Source organism: Camellia sinensis, chromosome 10 (genome assembly GCF_055761805.1).
Source record: "Camellia sinensis isolate YWXY chromosome 10, ASM5576180v1, whole genome shotgun sequence".
Lineage (NCBI taxonomy): Eukaryota > Viridiplantae > Streptophyta > Magnoliopsida > Ericales > Theaceae > Camellia > Camellia sinensis.
The window spans coordinates 87,252,857-87,276,804 of NC_138970.1; the positions used below are offsets into that span (position 1 = coordinate 87,252,857).

The 23,948-nt window shown below is 33.8% G+C and overlaps 1 long non-coding RNA gene across 1 annotated transcript; it reads right to left on the reverse strand.

Moving 5' to 3' along the window:
• Positions 1-20,368: 20,368 nt before the first annotated feature.
• LOC114279199 (uncharacterized) lies at positions 20,369-23,561 on the reverse strand. The gene is made up of 3 exons (XR_014343317.1): positions 23,483-23,561; positions 22,540-22,578; positions 20,369-20,637 (listed from the first exon to the last, which is right to left on the reverse strand). It is a non-coding gene; the product is annotated as an uncharacterized LOC114279199 (long non-coding RNA).
• Positions 23,562-23,948: the final 387 nt, after the last annotated feature.

Sequence of the window (23,948 nt, forward strand, 5' to 3'; positions counted from 1 at the left end):
TAAGATCACACGGAAAGAAACTCTCCATTAATAGGACTTAACAGGTTAATAAAAAAAAACTTGAAACTAATTAGAATACTTATTTGTGAAATGATGTTTATTGGTAAATATCCCAAATGTAAATCGCTCCTCAAGATCTAGGAAATGTGTTTCAACCCTTAATTTCAAATTGCATAAATATCTCTTTTAGTTACTCAATCGTCAGAACAATTAACTGATCTTGCTAATGTCAGAAATTTTATTAATTTTATTTATTAAAATACTTATTTAACCCTCAATACTATTTTTCTCTATACCAAAATAATAATAATAATAATAATAATAATATTTTTATACCATAACCCACCCACTAGAAGTGTAAAAATGGTCTGCGGCTCGGGATAAACCTAACCCGATTAGGCCCGAGCTTGGGCCATCATTTTGAGGTCTAACCCATGGGCTTGACCCAGGGGCCTGGCCCATCTGTCCTCTCAAGGCCCACTCAAAGCCCAGCCCGCCCGAGGCTTAGTGTCATTTTTGGTGGAAAAAATTAAAATTTTGTTGAAAAAATAGAAAAAAAATGTTCAAGCTTGAGCCCAAGCCTAGGCCCGAATACCCCTTGGGCCTGGGTCTGGGCCTATTTTTTTGGCCTATGGCCCAGCCCAGCCTAGCCTGAATTTTGTGAGAGCCCGCGGGGCCCGACATGGGCCAGCCTGAGCCCGGACCTGGGTGGGCCAAGTCGTGCCAAATTTACATCCCTAACACCCGCCTCATTCCTCTTTTATTACTAACTCTTTGGCTATCTCTCATCCTTATTTCTTCCCCAGTTCTTTTATCCTTTCTCTCACTTCCTGTTAGCTCACTCTATGGCCCTGTGTTGGTTCCAATGAAGAAGAATTCTAAAAAATAATAATAATAATAATAATAATAAATGAAGAAAAAAACAAAGGAAAAAAAAGAAGAAGAAGAAGAAAAATAAACTAAAGATGAAGAACATGAAACTAGTAGCCATTTTCTATACTTACTGGAGGGTAATCAAAGTAATTTAATCTTTAATGTTAACAGTGTTAAAAATTAAATTCTAACAATGGGGTATTTGTAATTTCTTAAATTGTAGGGAAATTTTGTATTTTAGAAAACTCAAGGGGCGTATTTGTATACCTAAAAAATTAGTGTGTTTGGAAAGTTATTAATTTATTATTTTATTTTTTTTTAAAAAAAATTGGTGTAACATTTAATTTTTCTAATTGATGACAAATATTTTGATCACTTTTTGACATTTTTAACAAATGGATACTTTTTTCTTAACATCTCCAAACACCCACTATACTCATACGAGGATGAGGAAAAATAGGGTGTGAATGGAAAAAGTATCTTATTGAGTAATGATATATAAATAAAAAAATTCATATGTAATTTTTATACTAGTAATTCTATTTACACAAGACTTTAGACTCATTACACCAATTTTCTCATTACTCATTCAAAAAATTCAAAATTTGAATATCAATTCTATCCATGTCCCTTACTTTCTTCTTGCACCCTATCTTATTTTCCCTCTATTCTATATTCATTTTCGTCTTCCTTTCACCATCTTCGGCTGCCTTTACAACCATCCCCGCGTACCACCCCCAGATTTTTTCCACCGGTGACATAATGCGACCATTACACCTTTTGCGATAAACTTTGGTGGCAAAACCCATCTTCTAAATTGATTGTTAATATTTTTTTTTAATTTATAACCATACCCAATGCACTCCAGCGAGCATTCCCATCTATTTTATTTTTTTGTTTGATTTTTTGTATTTTGTTTTTGTTTATCCAAATTTTATGAACCATTCAGTTCTGGTTGGCATAACACATGACTTTTGCTCGATTGTGGGCTGCCGAACATGCAAGGTGTGCTTGATTATAGGATGTTGAACATAATGGGTCTGTATAGTTTGATAATAGATGTAAGATTGTTTCAATTTTGTTTGGTAGTGGGTATTTGCACGATTTGATTTTGTTCGACAATGGGACTCTAGTTTGTTTGGTTTTGTTCGATTCTAATATACAGGGAAAAAAAATCAAGCAGTCATCTTTAGATTCGATTTGAAAACCTTTATAAAAAAAAAAATCATTATTTTGCTTTTTGATTAGTTATCATCATCATTTGGTCGTCCTTTATTTTCTTTTATAATCAAAACAATGTGATTCACACTTTTATAAATAGATGTGCAATAAAGACAATGAAATGAGAAAGAAAGAAGAGGAATAGGGTTTAAGTGGAATAAGTCTAAAGAGATCTTCAAATCTATTTGGTTTTTGCCTTCTGCACTTATTGGCAAAATTTCTAAATACAATTTTATTCTAAAATAAAAATATCATAATGCCCTTATCTTCTTCCATTCAAACCCTAATTCTAGAACACCACAACTATCATCCATGACTAACACCTCTTTTCATTGCTATCCTCTTTCGTCACCTTCTGCTACAAACCATATACTTTCACAAGCCTCCTGCTGTGAACTACCCACTTTCGAAGTTTATTGTGGAGGTCTATGATGGAAGGAGATGAGATGGAAGTAATGATGGTGGCGGTAATGGAGAGATGAGAGTGGCGGTAATGATAGCGAAAGAGACGTAGGTGGATGGAAAAAAAAATGAAATTTTGAAATTATAGATGATGGTATTATTGAATTAAAGAGATGTGAAGTACGCTTTTTGATTTTTTTGATTTGTACTGAGAATATGTTTAAGCCTTTGTTTGGGAACTTGGTTTGGGGCTAAAATAGCCATAAAAAACAAAATAGGTTATTTTAGCCACAAAAAACAAAACATCAAATCCAACCCATAATCATTACAATCCTCTCTCACAAAAAAAGCCAAAAAAGCCAAAAAGCCAAAAAGCCCTTCCCAAACCAGGCTAAAATAGCCCAGGCTAAAATAGCCAAAAAGCCAAAAAGCCAAAAAGCCAACCCACTTCCCAAACGGAGGCTAAGTATTTGCATTAAGAAAAATTAATGTATGAAAATATAATTACCTGGTATAATAAGCTAAAAACATTGTGTAAGTAGAATTATCATTTTTTTAACATAATAATGTGGTTTAATGTATATATCTATACAATATATTAAGTAAAATAGGGTTTTTAATCCTAAGGTGTGTGAAAGTTCCAATATCTCAATCTGAATTTTTTAAATTTTTTTTATAAAAAAAAAAACTCAGCATTTATTGATTTGGTCAAAATCTCTTGATTACCATTTATTAACTTTTTTCAATCCACATGTCTTTCCGCATGCCTGCATTTATTGATTTGGTCAAAATCTCATGATTAACATTTAAAATCTCCTCATATAAATAATTATCGATATAATTCGTTCATAGTTATTGCAGTACCCTTTTTAACTTCTCTCATACACTATGGTTAATGATAAAATTGTTAAATTATTTTTATAAAAAATTTTAAAAAATATAATTTATATATTAAAAAATCTAAAATAAAAATAAAGATCTATAATTACCCTCTGCAAAGCAAGTGATGAGCTAGTTTTATTTTAAAGCAAAATATCTTTAAAATTGAGTTTATTATAAAAATAATATTATCATATATTTTTTATTAAAAAAAATTATATAAATTTTATGTACAAATGCACTTTCCTCTTCTACTTTACTAGGTTCAAGAATGGCACATTATTCATTACAGAGAGGGCGTGTCTACACATGCAATCTTACTTTTGGCAGACAAATAACACCTTGAGCACCATTTAACAGCAGCGAAAATTAAATGAGAATATCTCGTTTACTGTAAACTATATTTAGGAGACACAAAAATTAAAATAAATAAATAAAGTGCATGGACATTGGGAAACCAAAATCGTTTTAAGTTTCTGATAATGACAAAACTTTTGATTGTGCATTTTGTCTCGTAAATGTTGTGGTGCGACAAAGTTTACAGTTTACTATTTTTAATTTATAAAATATTGAAAAAATTATATTTATTTTGAATAAAAAAAATATAAAACATGTTTGATATACAAATGTTTTAAAATTTTGTTTTAAAAATAAGTAAAAATGAGTGGCTAAGGCAAGTAGGTGTTAATAATTATAAATGATGACTAGAGGTGAGTGTCGAATCACGAAAAGTAGTGATTGAAGGTAGTTGTCTCGTGAGAGATGGTTCGTAGGCACTAGAAGTGTTAGTCAAAAGTGATTGTCAATAATTAGAGATGATGGTCGATAAATCACCAAAAATAGTAATTAAATGTGGTTTTCAAAAAAATGTGATGGCCAAAAGTGATTATTACATGTGGGAGGTGGTCGGTGAAGACAAGTAGTTGGTGGTTAAAAGAAGTGGTGACCAGAAGTGGTTGGCGGAAGAGATCATTGACACTAGTAGCTAATAATGTTAAGCAAATAGGTGATAGTTAGAAAGTGAGGGGAAAAAAAGTGAAACAAACTTTTTTGTATTTACATAAATTTTGTAGACCATATTTATAACTTTTTGAAAACAATAGTAATAGAAACCAAACAATTTTTTGTTATAGTTTTTAAAAATTTTGTAAATATAAATAGAAAATTATAAATACGAATGTTATCAAACATTACATTTTTATTTTATTGGGTAAATTACACTTGTCCTTTTATGTTTGGCTATTTTTTCACTTTGACCTTTAAAATTTAGGTTTTTCCTCATTTTGACCCTTTATGTTTAAAGTTCTTTCCAATTTTCTCAAAAATCTAACTTATGTTTAAGATTAGATAGAAAATTGCACATTAACAATCACGCAGTATTAAAATATTTTATTTTATATAACTTACACTTCTAACACAAACTCAAATTCTAATATAATAATATATTTTTTTATGTTATGTAGTAGTTAATGTGGCATTTTTTTGTCTAATTTTTTACAAAAGTTAGCTATAAGAGTAAATTGAGAAAAATTTAAAACATAGAGTACTAAAGTGGGGAAAAAAAATATTTAAGGGCTAAAGTGAGAAAATGGTTAAACATAAAAAGGGTAAAGTGTAATCTATCCTTATTTTTGTATCATTGCTTATGTCAAATATTTATATTTAATTCTTTTATTTCAAAATAATTATTAAATAATTAATAAAAATAAGGGAGAATTTTATATCAAGGTAAAACTTGAAAAATAATTACAAATTAACGATAAATTTTATCAATATTAATAATTAAAATTACAAACTTTTCCATCTGTTTAAAAAAAAAATCAAAATCAAATTGTCACTAAGGGGTAATTATCCCTAAAAATAAATGATATATTGTCAAGTATTCTAGTGATATAAAATGATTAAAAACTAGGTGACATATAAAAATCCTCTTTGTTTTCTTCGTTTTCTAGGAAAAAAAAAACTTATTTGAGAAATTATTTTTGAAAATTATTTTTGAGAATTTTTTGGAAACAATCCACTTGTTTCTGGAAGCATGAAATGAAAACACAAATAAAAAGTTAAAATAAATTTTGTGTGTTTTCCAATAAATAAAAACTGAAAACAAAAAACAAAAACACAACCAAACAAAGTTGTATTTTTTGGTTCATATATCTTTATGGGGATTTTTTTTGTTTTTTTTTTGGTGCTTCACTTGTTAGCAGGATTGAGAAAAAGAATTAGAAGCTCTTGGAAAGGGTGTTTAGGTCCAATTTGAGAAAAACATTTGGATCACTTTTTGGGAGAATTACATGCAGATAGGAGTTGGAAAAAGAAATTATAAACACATAAGGGGTGCAATTGTGTTTATGGTATGGTACAAATGAAAGGCAGCGAGGTGCAAGTGTCACTTGCATCCCTCAATATGTTGATAATTTTTTTTTTTCTCAACTCCCACCTGCATTCAGTTTCCATCTTTTTTCATCTTTATTTTTCATTTTTTTGGAAAAAATTTAGATAATGTTAAATTATTTTTACTTTTTTCTGGGATTTTAAACTAAAATCATAGAATAAAAATCATGTTATCCAAAGAAATGCACAAATTTTTTATAAAAAAAATATATGGACAAAAAACCATTAAACAATTAGCTTAAAATTAGAGGTACAAATCCCTCCTACTTTTCCCTCTGAAATTTCCTGCCAAGAGCGTGGGAGATGATGGTGGTTTCCTCACCTCTGATTTTCCTCTCCCTCTGATCCTCCTTTTTAATCTAAATCTGAAGTTTGTCCAGTCTAATATTTGAACTGTTAATCAATTATTAAGTCAATTAATAATTTTTAATGATATCACTAATATATTTTAATTTAGAGTGTTGGTAATTTCATTATTGTATAAAAGGATTGTTAGAAATTTATTTTTTTTCTCAACTCTGTTAAATGACAAATTTAGACAATGGGGATAGTTGTAATTTTTAGAACCACAAGAGATAATATGTATTTTAAATAAATCTTCGAGGATGTATTTGTAATTTATCCATAAAAAAAGAGGTAAATTACACTGAACTATTTGAAGAAAATAAAATTAACTCTATAATTTTTAACATAATTACACTAATCACTCCTATATTAATCACAAAGTTAAATGAGCTAACAGACAAAGGGTTGTTTTGGAAAGTTGATTAAAAGCTAATATTTTGACTCTTTTTTAAAAAAAAAAAACGTGTAAAAAATTAGAGGGATGATCTGACCTAAAATAAGTTAAAAACTAAAATTTAGCTTTTAATCATGTTTCTAAATTGGTCCAAAATAAACTTATAATTTTGTTTTTGTAAATCACAGTGAAGTGACCAATGTACCCTTACACACATAGAGTAATGTTAGGAATCCCAAATAATTTATCAAATATTTTACCAAACATCTCACATGGGTGTAAGATGTGCAGATTTGTATAAGTCTCACACCCAAATAAAAAATTTGATAAAATATTTAATAAATTATTTAAAATTCATAACATTTTCCATACACAAAACCTAGCTAAATTTTTTTTCCTTCTTCACGCGACTGCAATGGCAACTTCCCTTATATATTCCCAACATTATTATTAAAAGGAAGAAGAAAAAAAAATCTAAGAAACTAAATGTATGTAAACTGTAAATAATTATACTTCAAAGGACTTGCTTATCAACAGCCTCAGCTAGAACAAGCAATCTGGAAAGCTGAACAATAAGCAAGAAGATGATCTATAAACAAAACACACCAAAATTAGTGACAGTGAGGGGTTTTGGGATTTTGGGGATGACTAGGCTCACACATTGTTTATTTATTTATTTTTATTTGTGAAAAATTATTTTAAAATTTGTAAAAGATAAATTTAGTATTTTAATTAAAATTAGAAAATGTTATGAATCTCAAATAATCTACCAAACCTCTCACACCATGCAGGAGGTTTGGAAGAAAATTTAGTAGATTATTTGGGCTCCTTACTTTGTAAATTAAAATTTGATGATATTAGTGATTAACACCAACTTTTCTAACAGTGGATTAACAGCGTGAGTCCAAGTGTAATGCAATTAAGTTTTCAAGAAAGGCCAGTGTCATTTTCCTAAATCAACAGGTCAACTGTAATCTGGGCAATAGCCATGGGTGGTCCTTGTGATTTGCTCTTTTAAATGCTGTCTATATTATTTAATATATTATTTTACAACAATTTTGAACACTTTATAAGAACTAATAAAATGTCACTAATGCTGAAAATAAACAAATAATTTAAGACAAGGAGCATTGTTTATTAACACCATTGTATTAATATTACAAAAATGTTAGAAATCTCCAAAGTTTTACTACGCCCATATGAGACATTTGGTAGAAATTTCGGTAGAATTTTTAGAGTCTCTAGTATTACTGTTAATATTATACAACAAAATCGTAAATAGATCACAAATTTTAAGTGTAACGTATGTTATTTAATCGCGAATTTTTTATTTTGTCAAAACGTGATATTTGAGAATGTGATTGTTAAGGATCAATTTCGGTCACACTTTTTGACCTTCATTAAAAGATAATTCCATCACGTGTTTTGACTGTGATAATAAACATTTAGATCACGGATTTTAAGTGTGATTAATAACAAAAAAACCTGATATTGAATTTAAATAATCCATGATTAATAATGAGATACGATCACAATTATATGCATTTCTCATCACGGTTAGTGTGTATGATAAATAAATAAATAAAAAAGATTCGATCACAAAATGTGACTATCAATCGCAGCATATAAACCGTGATTAAAATCTGAATATAATTAATATTATTTGTACAAATTTTCTTTGAATCACAACATTGATCACATATGAATAACTAATAACCTCACATATTTTATAAATAAAAGTCGAATGTTGAAAAAATATATATACAATGAAAGTTAAGAAATTAAAATATTTTTTTACTGTAATTACACAATAAAAATTTAATTAAAAAAATGAAAAAAACTTAAAGAAAACTCAGAGTTCTTGAATATTCTGTCTTATTTGACCATATTTTGCATCTCTCCAAACAAGTTCTAACCTGAATAAAAGTAACACAAATTAATTCAGAAACCGTTAGAAGCATAGGAATGAACTTACTCATTTTTTTATTTTTTAAAAATAAAAATAAAAAAATTAATGGATATCCCACTTGTAACTATCAAGCCAAGGCTCGAGAGGTGGAGCCTATTTTTGTCATTTCAACCACAACAAGAAAGAGAATGCAATTGATAAAATCAATGGTCCAGTTATCCAATCACCTAAAAATTTAATAACAGCTTCTATTAATTATGTTCTGATTTAATATCATTTTTCCTAATATATGTACTCAGTCCATGACCTGGTAACCAATTTGCACAGATCAGGTGCCCTGTTTTATATTGCATCAAAGCAATAACCAATGAGTGTGTGTTTAATGGAGCAATAACCAATGAGTGTGTTAAATTTTGAGGGATTAAAAATAAAAAGGATTTCCAAAAATGGACTCTATTCCAATTACTCTAAATTCTAAATGTCAGCAAAGTCCATATCAAATAAAAAAAAAGAACCTGATAGTACTTTTGTCCATCTTGTATCAGGTTCGAATGATGAACATGTGGTTCAGCAAGGAATTCCTTTAAAGCTTGCATATCCATATTCTTGATTGCAACTTTCTTGCACCCAAGGGAGATCACAAGATTAAATGGTTTGCTTTTAGAAGCCCTGAAATTAGACCAGGACAAGCTAATAAGTTAGTTTGATCTGCCACAAAATCAAGTAACTTTACTTTTGTCTTTGGATGATGGTCTTAGTCCTACTCTTTTTTCAAGATTGTCACTATGAGATATCGTTCTGTTTGTGTGAAATAAATATTATATATATATATATATATATGTACATAACTTGATTAGAGAATAATAAATATTATAAATTTAAATAATAAAAAAAAAGACAATTTACATGACCAAAATTAGGAACGTTATCCATAATTTTAGACATCGCTGCAGGTTAGTAGTGCTCAAACTTGTAATTTTTATGAAAGATAATTTCAATAATTTCGTAATAGACCAAAATACATATTAATCCGAGTAATACATAAGTTAATTGACCAATTGAAACCAAATGAAGCAACCAATAGATACCTAAACAAAGTATAACTAAAAAATAAAATAAAATAAAAAACTAAAAATGAATTTCAGGATTTTAAATATCCAATCACTATACACAAACCCAATCAAATAAAACACATAATCAAAAATCAAAAACACAATATACATTACACTATTTCTTATAATGAAATCTAATAAATTACCATCATAATGATGAATATCCACTACAACACATAATTAATATAAACTAACTCTCAAAATGGGAGGCGAAGCCCCAATAAATACATGGGGAAGAAGACTTACATGTAAGGTGATTCGAATCCTATAATTTTAAGGGAAAAGTTAGGGATCATAAAAAAAATTTCATAAAAATGATCATGAAAAATTTATGATCCTTAGATTACCTTGATTAGTGTGTGGTGTTTTATTCTAAGTGTAATCCAAGGGTCACAAAGCTTTCATGATTATTTTCATGAAATGTTTTTTATGATATCTAGCATTGCTGTAATTTTAAATTAAATTTTTTTTAGTAATTAAAATTTCAAACACAGAAAAGTATCAAAAAAGTATCAAACCCTCCAAATATACGCTACACAACGTTTCTTATTTCTTTCTTTTTTTTTTTATTTAATTTTTTGACACTTTATTAGAAACAAACCACCAGCCCTATATTTCCACCTTGTTCATGCCTATTGAAAGCTTTATTAGACCATCTCCAACCCAACACCAAATATTTTATTAAATTTAAATTTGATGAAAAAATCCACATTTTGTTGCTTTAATCTAGCACCAAATGTTTCATCAAATTCTGAATTTCTCAAATATTTCATCAAATTGAGGATGAATTTGTCTTTCATCAAATTATTGTTTATAGCCGTTGGAGCTACATATTATTTTTCCCACCGAACGACCGGCCAGATGTCCCCCGAATGACCATCTCCTTGTAAAATTTTGTGTAAAAATTACACTAGCCAATCGACCGGCCGGTCTTCCTCCTGATCATCCTCCCGGTTGACCGATGGTTTGATGAAATCCCAAATCACGCTGTTGGAACGCACGATATGAAATCAAGCTTCTTTTTTTTTTTTAATCAATTTTAAGTAAAATTTGATGAAAATTTTAAGTAAAGCATTAGAGATGCTCTTAAGCAAAGTTGAGAGCTCTATCAACTGAATAGCAAGTTTTAGGAACGCATTAAAATATCCTCGACACTTTTTCACTTGTTTGATCAAACAATTTCTGCTCTTTCTTTTTAAAAAAAAAAAATCATAATACTATCATGTTCACAAAAAAAGGGCTGTTAACCGATGGGTAAAAATGGTCTAGGGGATAAAAAAAAAAAAAAAAAAAAAAAAAAACCTAAAATGTGAATTATCCATTGTCATATTCAAAAGTTAGGTTTGCGAATAAAAAACCCCAAGATGTGAATCGCTTTCCTGTTATAGAATAAGAGGAGAGGGGCCAATCCACTTGATTGTGCCATAGCAACCTAAAAAAGTTAATCAAAATCACACCACAGCTATCAACATACTGCAGTTAAATCGAAAAAAAAAGGAAAAATAAAATAAAATAAACATGAGACCAAAATAAGATCAAAATAAAGAAATTTTCCCCCAAAATCATATCTTCAGCTCTTCCACACACCAACAATGGTGATTAGACTTGAAGAGGAAGAGGCTGCAGTGGTGGTGAGATGAAGGGGGCTCCTAATGGCTGAGGCGGTAGCTGCTCGGTTCAGAATGAGGGGCTGAGATGGTTGAGAGAATTCAGATGAAATTTTAAAATTTGAAACCTTTGGAATTGAGAGAGAGAGAGGGAGAGAGAGAGAAGCGTGAGAAATGCTCTGTAAGAGTGAAGAGAGAGAAGACGAGTTACAAACCAAATCATCTCAGCCCCCTATTTTTAAAACTAAACAATCTTATCCATCCAACAATCTGCCACCTAGACAAAAGTCCCAACAAGTTTCAAAAACCCCCTTCCCTTATTATATATATTAGCCACTATCACATTCTCTCCATAACCACCATCGTGGATATAAACACGGGAACGACCGAATTCTCACTAGCTTAATGGTTCTAGAGATGAGGCAGGTTGGGGTTTGCGAGGTTTGAGATTGGTAAGAAATTGCAGCATCAACTGTGGTGCATTTGGATTTAGATTGATTGCCTTTCTGTTGGTGATCTCATCCACTACTTGCAGCAAAAATAAATTGAATGGAATTGATGCCTTATTTAGGAATAGACTATTTTAGTAATTTTTTGACTTTTTATAAAAAGATATATAAAAAAATAAGGAGAGTGATCACTTATAATGACTTTTTGGCTAAAATATATACTCCAAATAAGGCCTGGATATAAATATTGTTCTCTTTTTTTCTTTTTCCCTAATATATTTGGTTTAGAAATGTTATTTTGTTGATTATTTCATATTTAATTTTTGGTGATGTAGAATGGAGTGATTTAAATTTTGGTAATGTAGAATGGAGTTTGACTCCAGGGTTTAATTTGGAGTTGCAATTTATTAACCATTTGAAGCTACCTTTATCATCAAATGTTGTTTCATATTTGTGTGGGCGTGTTTTGAGTTATTGATTCCTAATATTACTGTATCATACAAATTTAAGTTAATTGTGAATTTTTTTTATATTAAGTGCCATCGATACGGGTCATGCACTAATAAATAAATAAACATATGATTCTTTATACGGAGCAAATGATTCTTTATACTACAAACAAATAAATATAAATAAATAAAAAAATAGCAATCTAATAAATAAATCAAAAAAAAAAAAGAAAAAAACATTACACCTTTGCTGACACTTCTTCCAATTTACACCTACAATGGGTATAACAAAGAAGCTCGATAAGAACTCTAAAACCTATAACAAATATGCAACAATAATGTCATAGCTTTTCTTAAAAACCCATATAAACGTAAACCAGAGTAGAGAAACCCATAGAAACCAAAATAAGAGAGAGACAGAGAGACAGAGGGAGCATACCATTTGTTGAAGGATCTCAGGAGTAGATGGTTGTAACCAACGAAGCCTTAAACCATCTCATTCCTCCATGTTGACTTCTGAAGCTTGTAATCAACGAAGCCCTAAATCATCTCAATCGTTTATCTCTATATATATATAAAACTAAAACAGGAGAGGTGGTTGACATGGTGAAGGGAATTGAGGGAGTGAGAAGCTGAAAAGGTGTCTGGGAGGAAGGTTGAGGAGGGACTAGGATATGAGAGAGAGAGAGAAAGATGAAAAAGAGAGGTCGGTGTTTGAGTTTTAAATTTTGAAACTCATCAAATTCTTTATCTATGAGATGGGATGGTAAATATAGATCATTGGACTAGAGTGTATATCATCTCAGCCTTTCATTTAAACCATATTTTTAGCCCTTGGATTGAATCGTCCAGATGATTCATATTGACACATAGATACATTTCCATCCCCAATTCAAAAACACCATTGAAAAAAACAAAAATCACTAGAGGTGTAAATTTGGCCTTGGCCAACCCATTGTCAGGCTGCACAGGCTCCCGCCAAAATTTGGGTTGGGTTGGGTTGGGTTGGGCCGGCCCACAAGCTGGCTAATAGGCTAGGCCTCGAGCCAAGCCAATGGGCTTAAGCCTAAACTTAGGCTTGGGCGCTGGCTTGACTATTTTTTTATTTTTTTCCACCAATTTTTTTTTTTTCCACAAAAAATGACATTAGGCCTCGAGTGGGCCGATAGGCTAGGCTTTGGCCAAGACCTAGCTGTAACAACCCTGATCCCTGATTAACGTTAAACTATGGTTAATTATGCTTACTTGGTAATTAAGGTGAAATTCTGAATTAAATTGCATGTGTGTTGCATGAATTATGTCGATATCTGTTTAACGTAAGAAAATCTATTTATGTTTTTCTTTCGGTTTGCGAATTGAAGGCCTTATCGGCATCCGAATCAGAAATTGGCTTAATTTATGTGCTAATTGGGATTTATAGAATTTTATGGTAAGTTCAATTAAAATTCGATTTGGAACGATCAAATTAGATTAAATCAATGTCCGCTAATTAACCTTAATTGGACACACCTTTTGTTTAAGCTTAATTAAAACATTAGTGGGCTCCATTGATCACCATACACTCCCACTTACTCCTTTCTTCATCTACATGCATCTTTGAGTCCTCTAAGCCCCAAAAATGTGAGAAGGAGAGAGAGAGAGAGAGAAAGAGTGAGAGTCCTGAGTTTGTGAATTTGGTGAGCCTTGAATTCAATTAAGAAGAATTGTTGGCATTTGAAGAAGATTTGAAGATCTTAATTTCAACCATTGTAGATTCAAGCCCCTAGGTAAGAAATTGAACTCTTCATTGAGTAATTGAGTTGGATTCTACAAGATTATTGATGAATTAAGTGAATTCATGGATGAATTGCATTAAAATTGAGAGGAATTAGGCCATACCATACATGCATGTGCATTCTTCACAAATTGAGCATGATTTCAAAGAATTCTTTCATGCATGTGTTTATCTCATCTATGTTTTGAGAATTCATCATGTTTTCTATCAATTTTCCAAATTTGGTCTTGTTTTAAAGTGTTTGAATTCAAGGGAGTTCATACATGTTGTATTCATGAAAGATTCACAAAGTTATGTTGGAATTTTGTACAATTGGCAAACTCTTGGGCCATAATTTTGTGTTATAATTCTCAATTCATCATGTTTTACAAGTTTATTATGTTATCTCAAGTTTTGGGGCCCAAGAGATGTGTTTTGAAAAATTGAACTCATGTTTTGAAGCTTGGGAGCAAATCTGGAAAACCCAGAATTTTGCTTCCACGCTCGAGCGAGGGATTCTACACTTGAGCGACCGTTTTTGTTTTCATGCTTCCGCTCAAGCGACAAAAGGCTGGCTCAAGCGAAAATTGCAAGCTCTCATAATTTTGTATGTGTAGAAGCACGCTCGAGCGACAAGACTTACACTCGAGAGAGGACCTGTGTCTCACGCTCGAGCGAGCGTCGAGCGGAGATTTCATGCAACCAAAACTTTTTCACATTTTGCAGGCCGCTCAAGCGAAGGAGTCTACGCTCGAGCGACCACTCACATTTGACATGTCCGCTCGAGCGAAAAAAGCCACGCTCGAGCGTGACCCCTATTTCAGCAAAAAATTGGCTAAGTGTTTCAAGTACATTTTTACATCCTCATTCCATCCTAGGCATTCCTAAGCCATGATTAAGACTCCATAATGAAGTTAAAGGCTAAAATCACACTAAGAACAAACGAAGTAAGTTATATATAATTCGAACGTGTGTTTCAAGTGTGTATTTGTATGTGTATTCGTGTAGGTCACACGCCTCAGGATAAGTGAAGTGCTATTTTGCCATCTAATTGGGGCAACCAATTATTTGTGAGTAATAACTTTGTAAAGTTATATTCAATGTTAAGTATTTTTTGAACATTATGATATGAAGTAATTAGTCTTGCTATGCTATGTTTGAAACAAATGAATGATTGTCCAAGATTCTGAAAGTTATTCGTGGCATCCTTAGCATTATATGATATGCGTCCCTTCATGGGTCATCAGGTCCCTTTATGGGTCATCAGAAACGTCTCTGTACACATGAGTCATCAGAAAGCCTTCATGGCAGTCCCTCGTGGGTCATTGGATTGGTTAATGCTAATGGATGTGTCACATGATATGATATGATACACGTACAAGCTTTGAATACGAATGTAACTATGCCAATGAATCTGTTCTGTTATGATATCCAATTATGTACAAGGCTTTGTTTCTGTATGGACATCATTCCATAAAATCTTTACTTTTTTATTATTCACTGGGCTTTGGCTCACTGTTTATATTATGTATGTAGGTGAGCAAGTACGTGATCAGGCCCAGAGTTGATGGCCTATACTTCAGTTTTGTCAGCCAACCCTTATGCCTCCCGAGGAGGTTCCGATTGAAGTCAGGTTTCATGGCTGTTTTTGTAAACACATTAGACTATGTTTGCACTATGTTGTGTTTGGTCAAGATGTCTGACGGCATGTACTTGGAGTGTGTGTAAATATTGCATTTTGTTATAAAGAAGTTTTAAGTTATCCGTTCCATGTATGTCGGCGTAACTCAATGGACTATACATATTCTGTATGATGCTTCCACAGCCCCTTGTTATATGCTATTATGTCGTGAGGCCTTTTGTAATCCGAGGATTACTGGCCGGTTACGACGCTAAGCCTATGGGGGCGGGTTTGGAACGTGACACCAGCAGAATGGGGCTCATGAGCCAGTCTGGGATTTGAAACAGACGGCCTAGGCCCAAGTTGAGGGTCTCGGGCTAGAATCGAGCTTGGGCCTAGGCCTGGACAGGCTGCACCGGGTCGTTGGTTGGTTTCTGGTGGGCCAAATTTGCACCCCTAACAATCACATTTCTTTAACAACTGTGATACATATATATATATATATATATATAATCACACTTTTAATAAAAGTGAGATTAAAAATAAATACTATCATATTTAATTAAATTGAATGTGATTAAAATGTTATTCTAATTTTTTTTTATCACATTTCTAATACAAGTGAGATGTTTTAAATTTCTCTTGTGTGATCCTTATGCATTATATCTAATAGTTACTCATATAAAAACTTTTTCTAATCGGATTAAGTTTGGTGCATGAAGTAAAATCTCAGTAGAATTTACACTATAGATTTTTCTAGTTTGAACAAAATTAGAGCACGACCTCTTAGCTGAACTAGAAAAGGAGTTACACAAAATGGCTGAAATAAAACCAGCACTTCCAAGCAAGACTGAAAGTTAGTGTAGCGATCCCGGTTTTGACCTGTCTCTTTGTGGTGTTCCGGGCTCGAGTTGGTATGGTTTTGAACGGTGTTACGTATCTTAGTACCCTGTATTCCCCTTATTTTGGTTATCGGGTTGTAGCGTATCCTTCATGTTTTGCCATTTCACTCACTAGGTTAGGGATCGAGCTGCTCGGTCAACTCGCGAGGGTCCAGGGGGCAGCGCCCCTTGGCGGGTCCGAGGGCAGCGCCCTGACGGGGTCAAGGGGCAGCGGCCCCGAAGCAAAAATGCAAAATGCATTAGAATTTGCTTGTCCGCTCGAGCAACCGTTTATGCGCTTGAGCGGAGAATGTTTGGTTGCAGAAGTTTGACCTATCTGCAAAAGTACTGGGAATGTGTATTCGACGCTCGAGTGTACCATGTTATATTAGTTCGTGAATCTGATATTTCAGATCACTTTTGTATATCTCTCTTTTTCTCTAAAAATATTTCCTCTCTATTAGGACCCTTTGTTGTCAAATTCCATGGATTAAAACCAAGGTTGTAACATGCTTTAATTTTTCATTTTTTTTCCAGTTTTGGTCTTCCTGCTCGAGCGGGGAAAGTGACGCTCGAGCGGGGTTTGCTCATTCACAGCATCTCTATCAAGCCTGCAAATATACTGGATGGTGTGATTCGACGCTCGAGCGTGGAAACTTCCACTCGAGCATGGACCTTATATGAATTACGGAATAGGCAGTCTCCGCTCGAGCGGGAAATCCCACGCTCGAGCGGACCATGCGATCTCAGATTCTATATATTCGCATGTTGGGACAACTTTAGGATTACTTCTCCTAGATCTTGTTTAAGGTTTTTTAGGGTTTTGTTTGAAGTTTTCTTCTGAAGATTGTGGTGAGTTTTTCCTTGATTTTTTGAGAAGATTTGTAACCTATGATCTAAGATACAAATATCAAGGTGTTTGGTTCTTCATAATCAAGAGAGTTATTCTTCGGTGGATTCTGAAGATTCAAACGTAGAGTTTCAAAAGGCGTTTGATTCTGTACGTAGTCGTTAATTCGACAAGTGAAGTTATGGATTCAACTTCCGGTTGATTAGTTCCCAGATGAAGGCTTGGTGAAAGAGTTACTGAAAGTGTGAAGACAAATTGACTGAGTTGGGTAATTTGTGTATTATCTTTGTAATCTTTCTTTCTTCAGTAGTGGATTGATTAGTGGTGTTTCGCCCGTGATTTTTTATTACAATTGAAGGTTCTTCAATTGTGGTTTTTCCACGTAAAAATCATTTGTGTCGATTTATTGTTTATTCCGAAAAACAACAATCTAAATCACTTTCGTAAGTGCTTGATGATTTAGATTGCGTGTTTTGAATAATTGAGATTTGGAATATTTTAATCTTGATCTAATCACGAATCACTTAGGATTTTCAATTGGTATCAGAGCGGGTCACTCTTTATTTTTATCAAAACTATAGGAGTGTGATTTTGTGTGACTAGTGTCATGGATTCTATTCGTGAAGGTAACTCGACCCATAGACCTCCTTTACTTGATGGTACAAACTATTCTTATTGGAAAGCTCGTATGAGAGCGTTTTTAAAATCCATCGATGAAAAAGTTTGGCCCTCCGTGATCTATGGGTGGAGTGAACCTATTGTCACCATTGATGGTATTGATATTTCTAAACCCCTTGATAAATGGGATATAACCGATTACCAAAACTCGAGTTGGAACAGTAAGGCTCTCAACTCTCTCTTTTGCTTCGTCACACCTGAAGAATTTCGTCGTATTTGCACGTATGAGGTAGCAAAAGAGGCTTGGGACATTCTTGAAACGATTCACAAAGGTACTACCTCTGTCAAAAGGTAGAACTTCAACGTCTCACCTCCGCATTTGAAACCCTTTTTATGCGCGATGATGAGACGTTTGATGATTTCTATGCAAAACTCAGTGATATCGTGAATTCCTGTTTCACACTCGGTGAAAAAATCCCAAAAGCTAAAGTTGTTAGACAAATTTTGAGGTCATTACCCGAGAGGTTCCAATCAAAAGTGACTACCATTGAGGAGGCTCAGAATGTTGATACCCTCAAGCTTGATCAGTTGGTTGGAAACTTGCAGACTTATGAAGCCCACCAGATTTCAAAGAAAAAACAAAAAGAAAGTGTGGCTTTCACTAGTGCTCATGAGACTGCAAAAAATCTGGAGACTGAATTTGATTTAGAGTTTGAGATGACGGCTATGTTTACTAAACAGTTTAAAAAACAATTGAAGAAAAAGAAGCCTAATTTCAGAGACCCTATTTCAAAAGACAAGAGTAATGAAAAACCCAAAACTTTTCCACCAAAACTTGCTCTAAAAACTGAAAAGAAAATTGTAAAGGGGCAAGGGGTTAAGTGCTATGAACGTCAAGGGTTTGGTCATATTGCCCTTGAATGCCCTTCGAAAAAGAATCAAAAGAAAGTCTACACTGTGACTTGGGATGATGAAAGCGGGTCAGAGCAAGAACCCGAAGAACCTGAATCTGGAGAAGACAGGGATAGTGTTTTCATGGCATTTTGGTCCACTTTCACTCAACCTCTTCCAAAGCCAGAGGAATTAGCTCGTGGTCAGAACCTGCATCATGCTCCCACCTTTGATGGTAGTAACTACCTGTATTGGAAGATCAAAATGAGGGCTTTTCTGAGAGCTTTTGACCCAGAAGGCTGGCAGGCCATTGAAGAAGATACAAAAAGTGTTGACAATCCGAGTAATCAGAGAGCCTTGATTACTATTCGTGGAGCAATTTTTAATGAAGAACAGCAACGGGTTGCTCACTGCATAAAGGCTAAAAATGCATGGGAAATTTTGAGCCAATTTCATGAAAAAGGAGATTCATCTTCACCACCATCCAGCAACTTTTCTGCCTTAGTTACCCGACTGGATGAGGTCAAGAAGAATGCGGAGCAAAAAGATGATGATGAAACATCAACATCAGAAGACAATGAAGAGATTAATGGTGATGAACTACAACAAGCTTATGAAAAGCTTTACGAGGAATCTCTGAATTTGTCCAAAATCAACAATAAACTCTCTCTCAAGCTCAAAGCATGTGAAAGTGAAAATGTCAAGCTAAAAGGAGAACTTGTAGCAACAAAACAAAACGTCATCAAGATCTTAAGTGATAGGCAAGACTTATGTGGAAAACTTTCATCCTGTGAAACTGAAAGGAATGAACTTCTAAAAGTGTATTCCACATATGAAGAAAAGCAAGCCTAGAGCTGTCACAAGCTACATTGGAAGAGATAGTCTGTCAAAAAGATGAAGAACTCCTGTAGACACCCCATTTTTCACCGACCTTAAGACCCAGATGTCATCGATTGACCGCTCGGTGATCGCGCATGTTGTGCTCGTTTCGAGGTTTTGGAGTTCTTGGCCGAGAGCCTCACCTCCGGACCTCGGGACCCTTTCTACTTTAACTCAATCCGCGGACCGAGTTTTGTTTTCTCTTCCCTGAAGGAGGGAGAGGTCTTGTAGACCATCTCTCAGTGGTCGTAGACTACTTTTCGTGGTCGTAGGACACTGTTCCCATTTGGAGACTAGTTTTCGATTTTCGAAGCCGTCGGCCGTGCGCCTCGGTTCGGGACCGCTTAACATTCTCCGTTTGGCACGTTCTTTGGAACACACCTTGTTTCCTCTGTCTAGAGGGACACTGTGGTCCGGGAGACCACTTTTGTGGTCGTACGCCACTTTTTGTGCTTAACAGTCAGTTTTTTAGGCCCCCGACCGCGCGCTTTGCCTCCTGAACTCTCGTTTTGCATCCGTGTTGGTTCATTTTTGGCATGAACCTTGTTTTCCTTGTTTGGGAGGTGGTACAAGGTTGGGAGACCACCTTTTCTCCTTGGAGACCACTTTTCCCCGCCAGCTGGTTTTCTTCTCGGGAAACTGGTTTTCTTGGTCTTTGGGCCACATTTTATGATTTCCCACCCCACCATTGGCTTTCTTTCAGTGTGGATGTCACACCTCAAACTCGTCCCTAAAAGTTCGGGCATGACCCATACAGAAACGGACACTTAACCTGATATACATATCATATGGGGCCTGAACGGAAGCATTTAATATAATAAAATAACACAGAAAAGCATCCATTGAGCTAAACCTAACATGCCAGGATCACATTCATGAGAGTCATTTAATTTTAGACATACCCATACACATACATGACCGCATAAACAAACATTGGTATAGAAAGGGATCATATACATACATTTTAACCTTAGGTAAATAATTCAAGTGCAAGCCAAAATCTTAACAAAACTTGACATAAATGCATAGACTTGGTCTGGGAGCCTGGGCATACTGAGGTTGACAACTGAAGGGTGAGCTTCAAGGGTTAAGACGGACTCCCAAAGTGATTACCTACAGAACATACATAATATAAAGTGAGCGAAGCTCAGTGAATAATAGTACATAAACGATTCAATGCTCAACTTGAATTATAATACATATCAATGCATACATAAATAATGAGGCATAAGGTTAATGGATTCTGTATTAATTCTTGAACGGCCTAAGGCCCAGTCTTGAAACATATTGACTTGAAACATAATATCTTGGAACATAATGGCTTTAAGCCCTTGAACAAAGTGGTGATAGCCCTTGAACATATTATCATTAAACTTTTAAATATGTTGGCATATAGCCCTTGTACATATGGTGTGAAGCCCTTGAACATATAGCATGAAGCCCTTAAACATATGTGTATGAATTCAAGAGGTGTCTCACACGGACTCTAGAGGTGACTCACATCGTAGCACTTAGTTCCGTGTAGCACTTTGTTTCATATTATAATAACTTATCCGGAATGGCCATAGGCCTCATAACTTGCACATATGTATGAACTCAAGAGGTGGCTCGTATACGGATTCTAGAGGTGACTCGCATTGCAGCACTTAGTTCCGTACAGCACTTTGTTCCATACCGAAAATACAGAATGGCCTCTGGCCTCATAGATCATATAGAATGGCCATAGGCCCAGATTGGCTATAAGCCTCATTCATATATGTATGGACTCAAGAGGTGGCTCACATGGACTCTAGAGGTGGCTCACAATGTAGCACTTAGTTCCAAGTAGCACTTTGTTCCATACCAGTAATTAACAGGTTTTACAGACCAACCATACATATCATGTCATATCATAAACAGAAACAAATTCATACATATGCATTATGCTTAATTCATAAACAAAAATTAGAATTCAAAGTTAATTATACCTGGCACTTCAATAGTGCTAACAAGTCAATATAAGGCATTCTTGTTTCTCGGTACTAAGAACTTGTAATATCTTTGAACTTATAACATACGTGAACTTGTAACAGACTTAAACTTATAACATACGTAAACTTGTAACAGACTTAAACTTGTAAACTTGTAACATACGTAAACTTGTATCTACTTGAACTTGTAACATATATAACCTTGTACCACACTTGAACTTGTAACATGCGTATACTTGTAACATGCCTGAACTGGTAACATACTTGAAAACATACTTGAAAACATACTTGAAAACACGGTATTATTACCCCCAGGTAAGGGTCGTGTGCTACGGATGTCATGAATACCTTACATATATGGCCAACTGTTCATTACTTCAACACGTAACATATTAGAACATCGAAAATTTCTTGTTATATCATGTCATTACAGTACACTTAGCAAAGACAGAACATGTTACATTATAATGTGGGTTACATGACAAGGTCATCGACATTTAATTCTGTCTTCGGGTTGAGCCATTCGTAAGTCAATCCGTTGTTTATCATAATACTTAGCAGGTATTAACATATAAAATAATCCGTGGTCTTAGCTAATTATTCGTTAAGAAATAGCGTAGTTCACTTGATCTATTAATAGTATATAGAAGCATACACCTTTGTTTGCTCGTTCATATGTGTTACCATATTTGACTTGTACCTAGCAGAGTACTACTGGTAGCCGTTACATCATTCACATGAGTTAACTTAAGTTTAACAGGACGTTCCTGATAATTACCAATGAGAGATAAGCACATTTACAAATTGAATGATTTCAGAGATACGTGAATACCATGATTCCATAGTGCTTATACGTTCCCTTGGTTCGTCATGAATCACTATAGATATCTTGCACATAATGTTAGTATTCTTTGTCAACACTAATAAAATGTATTGCGCAATAATGCCTTTAGATTTTCTAATCAACATACTTGCAAGAAATAGAAGGTTAACAGTAAGAATCATTAACGATCATTGAATGTACGACTACCGCACTACTACTCACAGTGCTACAACGGAGTGCTTGTCCCTCCTGAAGTGTGCCCTGTACACATATATAACTTAGTCATTAGTTCTTTTTTCTTTCCTTCATTATTCTTCACAAGCCCACCATTAAGCATCCATTTATACCACAATTTCCTCCATCTCAATATATATCTATAAATAGAAGATTACCATTCTTGCAAACACAGTATGGAATTTATAATCAATCACTTTGATTTCAAGATAGAAAAGAATTGTATGGACATCCCTCACATTTTTCCAAAAATCCCTGAATGTCTAGGGTTTTCACCAAAAACCAAACATTTCCTATCTACATAAAGAAACTCCATTAAATCATTCTCTTGATTTTAATAACTAAGCAAGCCCACAAGTATTTAGCAAAATAATTTGGGATGAAACCCATTTCGGAAAACTCCACATTTTAGGTCACAAAAATTAAAATCAACATAGTCAATACCATCTCACATAATCACCACAATTCAACATAAACAACATGATTCAACTCAACATCATTAAATATAATTCAACATAATTCAAACTAAATCCTTGAATCTCATTTCAACATTCCACAACCAAGTTCATGTCATCCCTATCCTTAATAAATTATTTCCCCAATTTTTCCTTTACATTAAAGCATGAATTACAACATTCATAACAAAGTTCATTCGCAAATTTTAAACATAATTTTCAAATATTTTCAAATTCCAATTAAACTTGTACATATATAATTCAATATCTCAATTTCATTATTCTACTCTCAATTTGGGCCAAATCATTGGTTATCATCATTAATCAACCTAGGGTTTCAAGAAAATATTGAAATTTCAAGACAAATTCAAACTTATTAACCCATTACTTTTTTATTCCCATTTCCCATTGATTAAACACCTAGGATTCATAATTCACCATTTAAACCCATCAATTTAACTCCCAAGATTCCATACCTCAAGAATCAAGCAAGCTTGATGAGATTCCTCCAAAATTTCGAAATCCAAACGGTAGAAAATGTTGATCTTCTCTTGTCACTACAGGAAATATGGGGTTAGGCGGCGTTTTTTTAACGGCGTTTTTTAAAACGCCATTGTTTCTAATATTTAACGGCGTTTTAGAAACGTCTTGTTTTTCTGTAATTGAAACGGCGCCGTTTCAAGAATCAAAGACGTTTTTTAAACGCCTTGGAATGGTTTTTTGTTCGACCCCCTCCTTCTCTCTTGTTTCACCTTTATTTTGAATATGATAAGCAGTATAAGCGAAAATCTCAATCTCAATCTCAATCTCACTCTCACTCTCGCGCTCGCGCTCTCGCTCTCACTCTCACTTTCGCGGTCTCTCTCTCTCCGTCTCTCTCGCCCTCTCTGCACTGTTCGAAGTTCTCGCTCAAAATCGATTCAGATCGGTGATTCATCCGAG